This window comes from Rhinoderma darwinii, chromosome 5 (genome assembly GCF_050947455.1).
Source record: "Rhinoderma darwinii isolate aRhiDar2 chromosome 5, aRhiDar2.hap1, whole genome shotgun sequence".
NCBI classification, from domain to species: domain Eukaryota; kingdom Metazoa; phylum Chordata; class Amphibia; order Anura; family Rhinodermatidae; genus Rhinoderma; species Rhinoderma darwinii.
The window spans coordinates 189,403,655-189,416,551 of NC_134691.1; positions in this window are offsets into that span (position 1 = coordinate 189,403,655).

The window sequence follows — 12,897 nt, forward strand, 5'->3', positions numbered from 1 at the left end:
CTTGACAACAGGAAATAGACAGCAGATTACAAGAAAGGAGACACCGAATAGCAGTAACTTCACAAAGAATTTGCATGGATAAAACTACGGAATTTAAACAGTAAGTAAATTACAAAGTTGTTTCATATCATGTATACTATTAGATCAGAATAAGTTGTTTAAAAAGTTAGTGTCCATCAGCACATGTCGGAATCAGCACCAAAATACAGCCGAAATTACTGTTGATTTCAACTGGAGACAGAGGTGTTTTTTTCCAGGCCATTCGCGGGTAAAAAAAAGTGCCATGTCCTTTCTTGCCGTGGTTTCCGCCTCTGACCTCCTATTGACAAAAAACAGCTATTGCAAAGTGGAACTATTGCAAAGTGGAAGCGCTTAGGAACCACAGAAACAAAGTAAGAGATCACGTAAAGTTACAGAGTGGGGTCATCGAGTGGTGAGGCGCATAGTGCATAAAAGTCACCAACATTGCTGACTATAACTGCAGAGTTCGAAACCTCCTCTGGCCCGAAGAGCCACACAAAAACTGTGCACTAGGCACTTTATGGCATTGATTTCCATTGCCAAGCAGCTGCATGCCAGCCTTACATCACCAAGCAGAATGCCAAGCGTCGGATGGAGTGATATAATGCACGCCGCCACTGGACTCTGGAGAAGTGGAAACGTGTTCTGTGGAGGGAAAAACCACGCTTTTCTATCTGGCAATCTGGATGAGTCTGGGTTTGGCAAATGCCAGGAGAACGTTACCTGCCTGACTGCATTGTGCCAACTGTAAAGTTTGGTGGAGGAGGGATAATGTTATGAGGTTGTTTTTCAGGGCTTGGTCTAGGCCCCTTAGGGTATGTTCACACGCACTAATTACGGACGTAATTTGGGCGTTTTTGCCCCGACTTACGTCCGAAAATAGCGCCTCGATAGCGCTGACAAACATCTGCCTATTGAAAGCAATGGGCAGACGTTTGTCTGTTCACACGAGGTGTATATTTACGCGCTGCTGTCAAATTACGGCGCGTAAATAGACGCCCGCTTCAAAGAAGTGACCTGTCACTTCTTTGGCCGTAATTGGAGCCGTTATTCATTGACTCCAATGAATAGCAGCGCCAATTACGCCCGTAATGGACGCGACGTTCAAGCGCCTGCACATGCTGTTATGGCATATAGTCATTTCTACTGGCATCTGTTAAGTGAGGGGGTCGCTCCCCTCTTTTTAACGCCTCAGATGCTGCGGTCGCGATTGACTGCAGCATTTGAGGTGTTAAACAGCCAGGAGCTGCTCCCGGCTGTTAGTCCCGGGTGTCCGCTGTCAAATATAGCCGACACCCGCAGAATATGGAGCGTGCTCAGCACGTGAGCGCGCTCCAAACATCACCCCCCACACCCGGACGTAATGGCACGTCAGGGTGCGCGAAGGGTTTAAGGACACGGCCAACTTTCGTATTTTCATTTGTGTTCATTCCACCACGCATTCCAAAAGCCATAACTTTTTTATTTTTTCTTTGACATAGCCCTCTGAGTGCTCGTTTTTTTGCGAGACAAGTTGTAGTTTTTAATGGCACCATTTAAAGTTACAACATAATGTACTGGGAAACTGAAAAAATATATATTTGTGGGGTAAAATTGGCAAAAAAAACAGCGATTGCACCATTTTTGGGGGGGTTTTGTTTCTACGGCGTCCATCAGGTTGTAAAAACGATTCACTTTAAATGTTCACTTTATTCTACAGATGAATACGATTAAGGGCGATACCAAATTTATATATTTTTTTAATGTTTTACCACTTTTATATAAAAAAGTATTTGTTAAAAAAATAGTTTTGAGTCGGCATATTCAGAGAGCCATAACTTTTTTATTTTTCTGTCGATTGAGCGATGTGAGGGTTTATATTTTGCGTGGTGAGCTTTAGATTTATTGGTACCATTTTGGGGTACATGCGCCTTTTCGCTAATTTTTATTTCCATTTTTTGGGGGCGCTAATGTGACCAGAAAAAACTAATTCAGGTTTTTTATGGCTTTCACCGAGCGGGATAAATAACCGTTATATTGTAACAGTTTGGACTCTTACGGCGCAATACCAATTATGTTAACTTTAGGGAGAAAATTGGAAAAGGGTTTGTTTTTTTTAACTTATAATATTTTGCTTTTGGAACATAAAAACAGTAAAATAATGTTGTTTTTTTAAACTGCTTATACTTGTTCCCCTAGGGGACTTGAACCAGCAATCGTTGGATCGCTTACATGATATATGTACCGATACTTATGTATTGCAGTATATTGTGTTTCTTACAGTCTCATATAAAGTCTTGCCGGGGGCGAGGCTTTATAGAAGTACAACATGCCAGTTAAAGGAGAATGCACATCTAATATTATGGCATATCGTCAGTTCCCAGAACACCATATCTTAGCGACCTACCATCACTTGCTATGGTGGGAAAATGTTGTTCTATGGTGAAATGGTGTCTTAGAATGCTACATTTGTTCCTCCCCAACATTTCTCCTCCCTCCTACTGCTTGTGAACAATATTTTTATTCAGTGGCTTATGTAAAGAAAAATTTAGTCATGTTCCATTGCAGTTGAAGTATGAAGCTATTCTCCCCTGGTAGCAATGCTCAGTTTTGCCAGAAAAAGGATTACTAACTGTATGCAGTTTTGTACTGTATAAGACCAAAAGACTGAATCAGTGAGACTTGACAGGTTTGGTTTAAAGAGATAATTTTATTTTTGGTAGGCTGTTCACAGGATGTGTTCTATTTAAAGCCAAGTCAGCAGTCAGGAACATGACCTGGATTTGAAAAGCTAGGAAAAATGAAGCAAGATTTAAATTCTATTCATAATGCTACAGGGACAGAAATTGACAGGGGAATTGTTTGTTTTGCTACATAATTTATCTTCTTTTGATTAACCCCTTCCCTCTTTAGCCACTTTTGACCTTCCTGACAGAGCCTCATTTTTCAAATCTGACATGTTTCACTTTATGTGGTAATAACTTCAGAATGTTTTTACCTATCCAAGCGATTCGGAGATTGTTTTCTCGTGACACATTGGACTTTATGTTACTGGCAAAATTTGCTCGATACATTCAGTATTTAAATGTAAAAAACACCAAAATTTAGCAAAAAATTGCAAAAATTAGCATTTTTCTAAATTTAAATGTATCTGCTTGTAAGACAGGCAGCTATACCACACATAATAGTCGCTAATTCACATCCCCCACATGTCTACTTTAGATTTGCATCGTTTGTGGAACATCCTTTTCTTTTTCTAGGACGTTACAGGGCTTAGAACTTTAGCAGCAATTTCTCACATTTTCAAGAAAATTTCAAAAGGCTATTTTTACAGGGGCCATTTCAGTTGTTAAGTGGCTTTTAGGGCCTTATATATTAGAAACCTCCAAAAAGTCACCCCATTTTAAAAACTCCACCCCTCAAAGTATTCAAAACAGCATTTAGAAAGTTTCTTAACCCTTTAGACGTTTCACAGGAATTAAACCAAACGAGAGGTGAAATTTACAAATTTAATTTTTTGTTGTTGCAGAAATTCATTTTTAATCCATTTTTTTTGTAACACAAAGTTTTACCAGAGAAACACAACTCAATATTTATTGCCCAGGTTCTGCAGTTTTAGTAAATATCCTACATGTGGCCCTAGTGTGCTTATGGACTGAAACACCGGCCTCAGAAGTACAGGACCACCTAGTGGATTTTGGACACTCCTTTCTATTAGAATATATTTTAGGCACCATGTCAGGTTTGAAGAGCTCTTGTGGTACCAAAAGAAGTGGAAATCCCCCAAAAGTGACCCCATTTGGGAAACTACACCCCTCGAGGAATTTATTTAGGGGTATAGTGAGCATTTTGACCTGACAGTTTTTTTGCAGAAATTTTTGGAAGTAGGCCATCAAAATGAAAATCTACATTCTTTCAAATAAAATGTAGGTTTAGCTAATTTTTTTTAAATTCCAAAAGGAATAAAAAGATAAAAAGCACCACAACATTTGTAAAGCAATTTCTCCCGAGTAAAACAATACCTCACATGTGGTCATAAACGGCTGTTTGGACACACGGCAGGGCTTAGAAGGGAAAGAGCACCATTTGGCTTTTAGAGCTCAAATTTAACAGGAATGGTTTTCGGAGGCCATGTCGCATTTGCAAAGCCCCTGAGGGACCAAAACAGTGGAAGCCCCCTCACAAGTGGCCCCATTTTGGAAACTGCACCCCTTGGGGAAATTATCTAGGGGTGTAGTGAGCATTTTGACGCCGCAGGTATTTTGCAGAAATTATTGGAAGTAGGCCGTGAAAATGAAAATCTACATTCTTTCAAAGAAAATGTAGGTTTAGCTAATTTTTTCTCATTTCCACAAGGACTAAAGAAGAAAAAGCACTGCAAAATTTGTAAAGCAATTTCTCCCGAGTAAAATAGTACCCCACATGTGGTAATAAACGGCTGTTTGGACACACGGCAGGGCTGAGAAGGGAAAGAGCGCCATTTGGCTTTTGGAGCTCAAATTTAGCAGAAATGGTTTCCGGAGGCCATGTCACATATGCAGAGCCCCTGAGGGGACAAAACAATGAAAACGCCCAAAAAGTGACCCCATTTTGGAAACTACACCCCTTGAAGAATTCATCTACGGGTGTAGTGATCATTTTGACCCCACAGGTGTTTCATAGAATTTATTAGAATTGGGCAGTGAAAATAAAAACAATCCTTTTTCTTCAATAAGATGTAGCTTTAGCTCAAAATTTTTCATTTTCTCAACAAATAAAAGGAAAAAAAGAACCCCAACATTTGTAAAGCAACTTCTCCCGAATACAGCAATACCCCATATGTGGTCATAAACTGCTGTTTGGGCACACGGCAGGGCTCAGAAGAGAAGGAGCGGCATTTGGAGAACAGATTTTGCTGGATTGGTTTCTTGACACCATGTCGCTTTTGCAAAGCCCCTAAGGTAACAGTACAGTGGAAACTATCCAAAAGGGACTCCATTTGTGATACTACACCCCTTGAGGAATTAATCTAGGGGTGTAGTGAGCATTCTGACCCCACAGCTGTTTCATAAATTTTATTTAAATTGGGCAATTCCATTTTTTTTCCTAATAAGACGTAGCTTTATTGCAAAATTTTTCATTTTCTCAAAAAATAAAGCAGAAAAAGAACCCCAACATTTGTTAAAGAGGCTCTGTCACCACATTATAAGTGCCCTATATTGTACATGATGTGATCGGCGCTGTAATGTAGATTACAGCACTGTTTTTTTATTTAGAAAAACGATAATTTTTGACGGAGTTATCACCTATATTAGCTTTATGCTAATGAGTTTCTCAATGGACAACTGGGCGTGTTTTACTATATGACCAAGTGGGCGTTGTACAGAGGAGTGTATGACGCTGACCAATCCACGTCATACACTTTTCTCCATTAATTTACAATGCAAATCGCAATATAGCTATATCACTATGTGCAGTCACATAAACACACTATAACGCTACTCATGTGTCATGACAATGAATATACATTACCTCCAGCCAGGACGTGATGTGTATTCATTCTCCTGACCACTTCTGTAGCGTCTCTGTGAGTTACAGCACACAGGGAGATCTCGCTGTGAATGACAGCTTACAGCGTAATCTCGCGAGACTACGCCTGCTATGCTGTAGCTCACAGAGACGCTACAGAAGTGATCAGGAGAATGAATACACATCACGTCCTGGCTGGAGGTAATGTATATTCATTGTCATGACACACGAGTAGCGTTATAGTGTGTTTATGTGGCTGCAAATAGCGATATAGCTATATCGCTATCTGCAGTGTAAATGAATAGAGAGAAGTGTATGACGCCGATTGGTCAGCGTCATACACTCCTCTGTACAACGCCCACTTGGTCATATAGTAAAACATGCCCAGTTGTCCATTGAGAAACTCATTAGCATAAAGCTAATATAGGTCATAACTCCGTCAAAAATGATAGTTTTTCTAAATACAAAACACTGCTGTAATCTACATTACAGCGCCGATCAGATAATGTACAATATAGGCCACTTATAATGTGGTGACAGAGCGTTTTTAAGCAATTTCTCCCGAGTATGGCAATACCCCATATGTGGTTATAAATTTATTTTTGGGCACACGGTAGGGCTCAGAAGGGAAGGAGTTCCATTTGGCTTTTCGGACTACAGATTTTGCTGGATTGGTTTCTGGTTGCTATGTAGCATTTGCAAAACCCCTGTGGGACCAAAACAGTGGAAACCCCCCATTTTGGAAACTACACCCCTCAAGGTATTCACCTAGGGGTGTAGTGAGCATGTTAACCCCGCAGGTGTTTTGCATAAATTAGTGTGCACTCGATATTGCAGAGTAAAAATGGGATTTTTCAATAGATATGCCAATTTGTCGTGCCCAGCTTGTGCCACCATAACAAGACAGCTCTCTAATTATTATGCTGTGTTTCCCGGTTTTAGAATCACCCTACATGAGGCCCTAATCTTTTGCCTGGACATTTGACAGGGCTCAGGAGTGAAAGAGTACCATGCGAAATTGAGGCCTAATTTGGCGATTTACACAGAATTGGTTCACATTTGCAGAGGCTCAGATGGGAAATAATAAAAAAAAAAACAGAAGTCATCCCATTTTAGAAACTACACCCCTCAAGGCATTTATTAAAGGGTGTAGTGAGCATTTTCACCCCACAGATCTTTTCCATAAATAAACGCGTGGTGCAAAGTAAAAATTAACATTTTTCCCCAGATATGCCAATTCAGTGGCAAGTATGTCGTGCCCAGCTTATGCCACTGGAGACACATACCCCAAAAATTGTTAAAAGGGTTCTCCCGGGTATGGCGGTGCCATATATGTGGAAGTAAACTGCTGTTTGGGCACACTGTAGGGCTCAGATGGGTGGGAGCGCCATTTGGCTTGTGGAGTGTGGATTTTGCTTGGTGGTAGTTTTGTTTCGAGTTTTACTGGTGTTTCAGTTTATAATGTGGGGTATATGTAAGCTGGGCAGAGTACATCAGGGGCATAGTCAGGGGTATAATAAAATAATCCATAGATGTGTGTTACGCTGTGAAGCAATCATTTCTGCAAAGGACGGTGTCGCACTGATAAACGGTGTCTTTACTTATCCCCATTTTGGTCCACAATCCGCACCTTTGCAGTTTGGGGAATTTTGCTACGAAGTGTTGTCCTGGTATAATACGGGCACCCTCGCTTCTAGCAGATATATTTGGGCCCCCCTTCCTGGTTCCCTAATTTTAGGGCCCCAATAAATTGCCTCTTGAAACAGACGAAATGTTCCCCTCTGATCTGCACATTTTTTATTTCCTGACTCATGGAAGCCTTAACTAATTTTATTTTTTCATAGACGTAGTGGTATGAGGGCTGTTTTTTTGCGGGACGAGCTGTAGTTATTATTGGTACCATTTTGGAGTACATGCGACTTTTTGATCACTTTTTATCCTATTTTTTCAGAGGCAAGGTGGCCAAAAAACTGGCATAGTTTTTTTTAGGAGTTTTTTATACAGCGTTCACCATGCGTTATAAATTACGTTAACTTTATTCTGCGGGTCCGTACAATTCCGTTGATACCTAATTTATAGCACTTTTTTATGTTCTACAACTTTTTGCACAATAAAATTACTTCTGTAAAAAGAATGTCTTTTCTGTCGCCATGTTGCAAGAGCCGTAACTTTTTAATTTTTTCGTCGACGGAGCTGTATGAGGGCTTGTTTTTTGCGAGACGAGCTATAGTTTTTATAGGCACCATTTTTGGATACATGCGACTTTTTGATCACTTTTTATTTCAATTTTTGTAGGGCAAAGTGACCAAAAAACAGAAATTCTGCCATTATTTTTTACGTTTTTTTTACGCCGTTCACCGAGTGGAATAAATAACATAATATTTTTATAGTTTAGGCCGTTACGGTCGCAGTGATACCAAATATGTATAGTTTATTTTTTTTTTTCAATAATAAAGGACTTGATAAGGGAAAAAGGGCGATTGTGTAAAGGATCTGCCAGGCACAACTTCTGTGTATACGCTGTAGCAGTGCAGCTACTGGACCGTGCAGAAACTCAGGTTTTAAGCAACCAGGGAGCATGTACAGCAGAGAGGGTTTGCTCTGCTGGTGCTTGGGCTGTCTGATTAGCCTAGTTATTCTCCACCTGAGACGGCTCTTTATATCAGGTGTGTGCTGTCCACACAGGGCTCTCAGTCTGGGGAAGACAGGCATGCTAGCCTGTGAGAGTCACCACCGTGTGAGGTAAAACTGAAGGTTTTGAGGTGCTGGGCACAAGGCTCAGTGTCACATAGTGAGGGACACTGAATGTGTTAGTTAGAGGCTGGACGGCCTAGGGTTTATTTTGTATGTTTATTGTTGTACCACCGATTGCTGTTGTGAAGACAATAAAGCTAGCTGCGGCTGGTTTAAACCTTTTTCTCAAGGAGTTGGAGTGAACTTTCTATGTGTGCCAACCATCTCACCTGGGAGATAGCGATCCCATGAGCTAAGTGGTCCCAAAGTTGTCACAACGCCCATAGGCAATCAGTCTGCACCTGATTCTATGTCTGTGAGACTGACTCCATCTTCCACCACTCAGGATGGCAGGCTTAGGAGTGGGAGAGCCCATCACAGCCTGGCCAGACGGAGCTAGCTCCCGCCCTCTGTCTATTTACCTGCCTTTCCTGTTCCTCCTTTGCTTGTGATTCTTCTCGTGTGATTTCCTGGCCCAGCTACAGCTCCTAACTATTCGATCCTGCTCCATACTGACCCTGGCTTACTGACTACTCTCCTGCTCTGCGTTTGGTACCTCGTACACTCCTGGTTTGACTTGGCTCGTTCACCACTCTTGTTGCTCACGGTGTTGCCGTGGGCAACTTCCCCTTTTCCCTTAGCTTTGTTTACCCTTGTCGGTTTGTCTCGTGCACTTACTGAGCGTAGGGACCGCTGCCCATTTGTACCCAGTCGCCTATGGCGGGTCGTTGCAAGTAGGCAGGGACAGAGTGGCGGGTAGATTAGGGCTCACTTGTCCGTTTCCCTACCCCCATCATTACAGATTGTGTTCTATTTTTTTTACTTAAAATTTTTATTTTATTTTTTACACTTTACTTTAGTCCCACTAGGGGACTTAAAGGTCCAACTGTCAGATTTTTTTTCTAATACATTGCACTACCTACGTAGTACAATGTATTAGATCTGTCAGTCATTCACTGACAGCAAGCCGATTAGGCTTTGCCTCCGAGCGGGGCCTAATCGGCTTCCGTAATGGCAAATAGGAGGCCATTGTTAGGTCTCCTCGTGTCATAATAGCAGTGAGCAGTTGTGCCGATCTGCTAGCAACCACAAAGATGCAGCCATCGCATCCAATCGCTGCATCTGAGGGGTTAATGGCAGGGATCGGAGCTAGCTCCAGTTCCTGCCGTTACAGGTGGATGTCAGCTGTAACATACAGCTGATATCCACCGCTGATGACGCCGGCTCATCTCCTGAGCCGGCGCCATCTTGCCGGCGGCTACGGAAGCCTTTCGGGCCCCGTCTCCGGGCAGGGTCTGGAAGTTTTACGTGCTAGGCACACCGGGAGGCCAGTATTAGGCCTCCAGTTGCCATTGCAGCCACCGACACCCCGGCTATTTCATTGCTGGGGTGTCGCTGAGCTGCAAATACCTTAAATGTAGCCATCGCTTTTGACGCCTGCATTTAAGGGGTTAATGGCGGGGATCGAAGCTAACTGCGGTCCCCGCCGTTACAGAAGGATGTCCGCTGTCAGATACAGCTGACATCCGGGGATGATGGCACCGACTCAGCTTCTTAGCCGGTGCCATGCATTTGTCGTATGTATACGACATTTTGCTGGAAGCACTGGCTTTCCGTGTCGTATACTTACGACAAATGTCGGGAAGGGGTTAAACGAGTAAAAGAAAATATGGAAAAAAACAGATGTGTGTAGTAAAGTAGGCAGAAAAAATATATACTTGAGCTTACAATAAAAAGTGGAATGTGAGGTGTTTGTCCATCAGGGACATTTATGGCATATCCACAGGATATATCATAAATGTCAGATAGAAATAGGTCCTACCGCTGGAACGGGGCCCCTTAAAACCCCGTTCTACCTTGCTCGGCTCCCAATGCCTCCCGGCCACTTCCGGATTAGGTGGTCGGGAGTTACGGAAACAGCCGAGCTCGCTGATCTACAGTTCTTCCGTAACTCCCATAGTATGTATATATCCACGATATAAAGCAGCTGTACCTCAAAAAGTTAAAATAATTTTTAATAAAGTATTTAGAAAGTTGCACAGAGCACACTGGGAAAAAAACTACGATTTCAAAGGTGTGCATAGCCTTTAACCCCTTAACGACCAGGTCTTTTTTAGCCTTAATGACCAATGAATATGTTTTTTCACTGTCTCATTCCAAGCGTCATCATTTTTTTTTTATTCTGTCGACATATCCGTATAAGGGTAGGGCCACACGGAGCGGCCCTGACACGGTCGCAACGTGGCAAACAACCGCACCGGCACCATGTTCAGTGTGGCTGTCAAACGGCCATGTTAACGCTGGTAAACCGTCCCTTTATCTGCAAAATCGTGCGGCCATGAATTAATACACCCTTTACGGCCGCACGATTTTGAAAATTACAACTTACCCCTTATTCATTCTCTATGGCAGCGCCGGAAAAAGCCGAACACTGCACTCGGCTATCTCTGGCACTGCCATAGAGAATGAATGGAGCGGCAGTGCGCATGCGCATGTAACCGGAATACCCCTTTGGTGCTTATTCAGACGAACGTGACATACGTCCGTGCAACGCGCGTGATTTTCACGTGCCTCGCACGGTCCTATATTAGTCTATGGGGCTGTGCAGACAGTCCGTGATTTTTACGCAGCGGGTGTCCGCTACGTAAAACTCACGACATGTCCTATATTTCTGCGTTTCTCGGGCATCACGCACCCATTGAAGTTAATGGGTGCGTGAAAATCACGCGCAGCACTTCCGTGGGATGCGCGTGATTCGCGCAACAGCAGTCAAAAGTATGATTGAGAACAGAAAAGCACCACATGCTTTTATGTTTACAAACACAGTGTCATAATGATAGTGAAAATCACGCAGCCGCGCATCATATGGTGATGACACACGGAGCTGTTAAGTGCCTTTTGCGCGCACAAAACGCTGCGTTTTTTTCGCGTGCAAAACGCACACGCTCGTGTGAATCCGGCCTGAACGAGGTATTTGACAGCCGCTCCTACATAGTGCCAGTGCGGTTGTTGGCCGCGTTGCGACAGTGTCAGGCTCGTGTCAGGCTCGCTCCGTGTGGCCGTACCCTAAGGGCTTGTTTTTTGCGGGACGAGTTGTATTTTTTAATTGCATCATTTTTGGGTGCATATAATATATTAACTTTTATTAACTTTATTTTATAGAGAATTGAATATAAACAGCTATTCCAGAATGGATTTTTCACTTTATAAATTTATGCCGTTCATTATGCGTAGTGAATAGCATGTTATCTTTATTCTATGGGTTGGCTCAATTACGGGGATACCAAATAGGTAAAGGTTTTAGGTTTTCCTTCGTTTGCACAATGAAAACCATACAATCCTGCTGACAGTCTCCTCCGGCATCACCACCCAATCTTGCTGACAGTGATGCTGGAGGAGACTGTCAGCAGGATTGTATGGTGACGCTGGAGGAGACTGTCAGCAGGATTGGGTGGTGATCCTGGAGGAGACTGTCAGCAGGATGGAGGGATAAAGACATTTAGCAGGAGAGGCATGTAAAATGTGCAAAAAAAAAACGTGTCAAATACACGCTGTATGAACCTGTCAACTGAAAAGTCATTCACTTCACTTTCATCATTCTACGGGTATGTCCACCCGCAGTGTTTTCAGCCATTTTTCGGGCCGTAAACGTCGGAAGCAGAACGCCTACGAACATCTGCCCATTGGTTTCAATGGCAAATATGGCGTTCTGTTCCAACGGGGCGTTTTTTTACGCGGCCATTTTCCAAAAACAGCACGTAAAAAGACACCCACCAAAAAGAAGTGCATGTCACTTCTTGGGACGTTTTTGGAGCAGTTTTTCATTGACTCTATAGAAAAACGGCCGTAAAAAACGCTGCCAAAAACACGAGTTTGATTAAAAAATGGCTGAAAAATCAGGAGCGGTTTTACCTTTGTTTAGCAAGCGTGTGAACATACCCTTAGCCTTTTGGTGTGTCCTATAGCTTCTGCCAGCTGCAATTCAACAAATCACACCCAAAATGGTAGCCGGACCCTGCTTAGCAATTTGAAGACATCTTTTCCGGGCTTGTAGGAGGGGGGGGGGTGAGATTCCCTCCCACATTTACGACAGCTGTGAGTCAGGTTGCTTTGCCTTATTCACCTTGCTGTAATTCTGGGAAGTGCTCCCTCTGGTGGCCAACATAGGAAAACATGGCAAATTATTATTTAATTTTTAATACTTTTTATTTTCCGTCGATGTAGTCGTATGTGGGCTTGTTTTTTTACGGGACAAGGTGTAGTTTTTGTTGGTACTATTTTTGGGTACATGGGTCTTATTGATTAACTTTTATTGGGAAATAGGGGGAATGTGAATGAAAACGTCATTTTGCCATTGTTTTTTTTTTTACACGGTTCACACAGTGGTTTAAATGAATGTGTTAACGTCATTGTTTGAGTCGTTATGATTGCTGCGATACCATATATATGTGGGTTTTTTTTTACACTTCTACTAAACAAGACCATTTTTTATGGTAAAAAGGAGTTTTATTTTATTTTTAATGTAATTTTTTTATATGTTTTCATAAATTTAACGGGTTTTACTTTTTTTTTGTCCCACTAGGGGACTTCACTTTGCGATCTATTGATCGCAGATATAATGCTTTGGTATACTTAGGCCGGGTTCCAACGGGGCAG